The following is a 5,000-nucleotide window of genomic DNA, read 5'->3' on the forward strand; positions in this document are numbered from 1 at the left end:
CACACACACACACACACACACACACACACAGTCTGTTAACACACACACACACACACACACATGGCCAATCATTCTCTCCAGCAGGCCTAAGAGAAGAGATGTCCTCAGAGTCCAACCCAGGAACGTTCTCTGGTGGGGGGGGGGAGCTGAGAGATAGTTTTTATGTTATTTTTCGAGGGGCCTGTGCAGGGTTAGGGTTAGGGTCAGGGTTAGGGTTAGGGTCAGGGTTAGGGTTAGGGTTAGGGTCCAGGCCAGTGAGCACGCCAGGCCAGTGAGCACGCCAGGCCAGTGAGCACGCCAGGCCAGTGAGCAGGCCAGGCCAGTGAGCAGGCCAGGCCAGTGAGCAGGCCAGGCCAGTGAGCACGCCAGGCCAGTGAGCACGCCAGGCCAGTGAGCACGCCAGGCCACCGGGAAAGTCCCGCTGCTTCCGATGGCCTCCCACACCTGGGCCTTGTTTATTAGAGGAGCAGATGGTGGGGACTCTCTGACGTCACACTAAACCATCACCATCGATCACACACACACACACACACACACACACACACACACACACACACACACACACACCATCTACATTAGTCAGGTAGCATGACAGAACAAACAGCTCCCAAACAAACACACACACACACAACCAGATGATGTTCAGCTATTTCCCCAAAGATGCACTTGTGAGTTCTGGCAAGTAGTAGTACATTGGCTTTTCCTACGTTAAATGTAATTATTGTTAGTCGCTTTGGATAAAAACATCTGCTAAATGACTGTAATGTAATGTAATGTAATGTAATGTAAATTACTGTAATGTAAAATATTATTGCATGGGTTTGTAGAGGTAGAGGTCCTGAATTCTGTAAAAGTCAGATATTATCTGCATATTGGGGAGAAGTCCTGAACTCATATACAAGTGCCATCCGGATGAGTTATCAAGAATTCTGATTTTATTGTCTACCAAATATGATACAAACACATTTCCAATAGACGTTTCCTTCAATATGGGCTACATTCATTTATAGTAGGCTAGGCAACAGTTCATTATTCTTAATCAGAAAGCGAGAGAGTGTGTGTGTGTGTGTGTGTGTGTGTGTGTGTGTGTGTGTGTGTGTGCGTATGTGTGTGTGTGTGTGTGAGCGAGAGAGAGAGAGAGAGAGAGAGAGAGAGAGAGAGAGAGAGAGAGAGAGAGAGAGAGACGGGCTCGGAGTGGAGACATGGAGTGCGTAACAAGTAGCGCTGCGTCTGGGATACTTTCCGAAAGAAATCCATTTGCTCAATTGACCGTGGAGAAAGAAAGTGCGTCTGGTTTGACCACAGTATGGAACGCCAAATGGGTCATAATTCGCCTTGATTTTTCGCCGTCACCAGGCGTGTTTTCGTTGAAAAACGGCGTATTGGAGCGCAAGTCCTCGCAACGCGCCGTTTAATAAGCGCCTGGCGCCGCCAGGCGTCGGTTATGGTTAAGTACGCCTGTCGCCGCCAGGCGTCTCATAAGCACATTTTTGAAAGGTACCGCCCACTGGCCTCTACGGTGACTCAGGTAGGACAATTTATCTCTTTCCTCCAGGTTTGTGATGTCTCTGTTCCAATCAGGCCATTATAGTCGTGAGTGTCATGTGACGATATGCTACTGTACACGTATTGACCAAGAAAGATGGCACGAAATAACTTTCTGCTTCACTGCAAAAGAACATTAAACGACTGCACACGTCTTCTACTTTCGGACAATATCCAAGCTGACAAAATCACTGTTTATGAATTTGCATACATAAATCTAGGTACGTTGGTCAACTGATAGTAGTGGCTAGTTAGTATTATGACATATTATGACAGAATAGTTATGGCATTATTCATGTTTTTTTAATTACTGTATGGGGGACATTTTAATAACCATTTATGTAAGATTTTGGGGACCTATTTCGATCGACCAATAGGCCTATATCAAATAATGTTCCCACTACAAAGTAGGCTAATTGTATTTCACCATTAGGCTAGGCTACTGTAAGAATATGGGGAGCATATATTTTACTCTAGACTCAAGATATGTTTATTGGCTGTCTATTAAGACTTCAGGGGTAGCATCTATCGGCCAATATCCTCTAACACTTTTTACCATCGATTTGATCGAGTAGAAGTACACTGATTACCTATGTTAAATGCAATTATAAGTCGTTTTGGATAAAAACATCTGCTAGATGATTGTAATGTAATATAATAAAAACAGCAAGGTCATTCCATTACTGATCTATAGCATGTTCTTAAATGTCAGCAGTACTTTTACAGCTCCTTTTGTGAGCAATACTCTCCATGGGCATTTCAAGTAATGGTCCTCTATATTGTCTTTAGTAAGCATACTTTTGTCTGTGATTTCAGAAAAGGAATCATATCCTCTAACACTGTTACAGTGTTAGTCTTCGCATCGGGGGCTTCAGCAGTACTGCGTCTGTGCTTCCCAGTGGAACCACACCTGGAGTTCCTGCATGTTCAGGGGGCGGAGCTAAAGCGCATCTTCCCAGAGGCCAACACCTGTATTATAACACTGAGACTGCCTATCCACACCTCGTATGAACTGTGGAGAGAGTACATGGAGAGTGGCATCTTACAATCTCCTCTCTTTGGCACAACACAGTTTGCCTTTTCTACTCTTCTTTTACCTTCCAGCCTTCCTCCTCCTGGGCAGGGCTCTATTAGTGTGTAAACATGTGAAAGCTGAGGCGTAGGTTATGTGTAATGTACCTGACCACAAGTTATGATGAACTGAGCTATGTAATGCTTAAAAAAATACTACTAACAAGGTTTGTGTGTTCAAGTTGAGGTGAGGTTTATTTTATCAATTAATCTTAATAAAGCAGTGTCAAAGATTTGAACAATTTTGGGGGATTTAATCAGAAAAGGTCCTCCTGCAGTCTCCCTCCAGGTGGAACTTGGTGGCGGACTGGATAAGGTTATCTCTTTCCTCCAGGCTGGCGATGTCTCTGGTCCAATCTGGCCATTAGCACCCACCAGATCTCTTGACTCTATCATATCGTAGTAAATTAAACCATTAAGATGTTACAAGAAATCAGTCTCAGATCAACAGCTGTATTTATGGAATTACTGCTAGTACACAAAGTACTAAGTAACATATTATAAAAAAACAGAGTGAATAATTTTTCTAAAATATAGCATAAAACATAACATAAAATATAGCTCTTCCTTGATGTGGACCACCTTGTCCCAGGCCCACTCCAGGACACAGCGCAGGGTCACTACACCCTGCCTGATCTAGAGGCATACACACACACACAACACACACACACACACACACACACACACACACACACACACAACACATACAGAGCTCATTTTAGTGACAGTGACTGGTTGGCGGTGTGTCGGTGGTTTGTGTGCAGCCTCACCGTCAATAGTTTACGTAAGAAATAACACACGAGAGGGAGTGTGTGGTTATTGGCACGGCAGTGCTGCGGTCAGAAGCCCTCAAATGTGTTATTGCTTTTATGCAACAGCACTGCAGTCGTTACATTTTTTTTGTTGAAAAAGATGGGTTTATAGTGTTTGACCATGCAGAGCTCTAAAAGTGATGACAAGTACCTTAAACTGGGTCCTAAAACTGATGGGGAGCCAGTGTAAGGAGGCCAGGATTAGAGTAATGTGACAGGACGTTCTGGACCTATTCAGTAGCCTTGCAGCAGGGTTTTGGACCATGTATGTGTGTGGAGGGGCATATATGTGCACATGTGTGTGTGAGAGTGTGCACAAAGTTGTATGTGGTGGGGCAGTATAACTGTTCAGGTGTGCAGGGCAGGTGTAGGCCAGTCCTCTGCTCAGGGTGCAGTCAGGGGGCCATCATCTCCACCACGCCGTCCAGGGACTCACCCGCTCTGGAATAAATCTCCCGCTCTGGAAAATACAAGAAACACACACACACACACACACCACAATGGATACATCTAAGGATAAATCTGAGACTGTCTTCAGACATCCTTGACAGTTTACTTTAATTTGTGTACTGCTATTATGCACTGGCTGTACATGTTTTTTTATTCTCCAATAAAGTATATTAATCAGTCAAACAACGCTGGCCTTCACTACTAGCCCTGTAGAGTAGCAGAGCAGTTATATACAGGAGATAGAACTGGTCCGTCCGTTTCAAATACCTGAGAGCCAGGCATCTGGGCGTGGTACCAGCGGTTGATGTCAAAGACCCCAATGTAGGTAGAGGGTTTTCTCTGGCCATAGGCCTTCACCTGCCAGCTGCAACACCCAATAAAAAACAACCAATAAACAAAATACCACAACATCTGATAAACAACCCCCTTCAACGCTCTAACTTCCTCCCTTTCCCTCATAATAGGCATCACAGCGTATTTTTAGACTGAGACAATATATTGCATTGTATGTTTTGCTTTCTGAAGTCTCTGCAAATAATGAGGTGGTGATGATTAATTGCAAACTACCAAGAGACACAGAAGCACCAACTGTAACTTAACTTTAATATGTTTGTAATTGTTAAATGTAGACTATTGCTAGCTAATGGCAATCTGCCGGTAGGTTAAGTTTAGGCAAACATTGTATTAGATATAGGCCTACTGTCTGTAGCCATCATTAGCTGACTAGTGTTCTCAATCTGTAGCTAGCTAGCTGGCAATCAAAGCTGTCTTTGCTAAATGCTTTTATTGAATCTATTTTCTATTAATTATTTTATCTTTTTTTTATTAAATGCTTTCGGTACTTAATGAGTAAAATAGTTCAAAGCTGGTGTAATATAATAGCTAGATAACACTGTAATATGTTATTAAAAGTAGCCTAGTGCACTTACCGTGTTCTGAAGTGGACCCTCATTCGGACAATTGTCCTACCTGAGTCACCGTAGAGGCCAGTGGGCGGTACCTTTCAAAAATGTGCTTATGAGACGCCTGACGGCGCCAGGCGCTTATTAAACGGCGCGTTGCGAGGACTTGCGCTCCAATACGCCGTTTTTCAACGAAAACACGCCTGGTGACGGAAACACG

The 5,000-nt window shown here is 43.8% G+C and overlaps 1 long non-coding RNA gene across 2 annotated transcripts; it reads right to left on the minus strand.

The window, feature by feature from the left end:
* Positions 1 to 2,818: 2,818 nt before the first annotated feature.
* Positions 2,819 to 4,871, minus strand: LOC311328344. Of its 2 annotated transcripts, XR_014631207.1 has the most exons (4): positions 4,808 to 4,871; positions 4,146 to 4,242; positions 3,774 to 3,888; positions 2,819 to 3,252 (listed from the first exon to the last, which is right to left on the minus strand). It is a non-coding gene; the product is annotated as an uncharacterized lncRNA (long non-coding RNA). The 2 variants fall into 2 exon arrangements; XR_014631208.1 differs by having other exon boundaries at positions 2,819 to 3,888.
* Positions 4,872 to 5,000: the final 129 nt, after the last annotated feature.

Source organism: Borostomias antarcticus, assembly GCF_949987555.1.
Source record: "Borostomias antarcticus genome assembly, contig: scaffold_131, whole genome shotgun sequence".
In the NCBI taxonomy this organism is placed as follows: Eukaryota; Metazoa; Chordata; class Actinopteri; order Stomiiformes; family Stomiidae; genus Borostomias; species Borostomias antarcticus.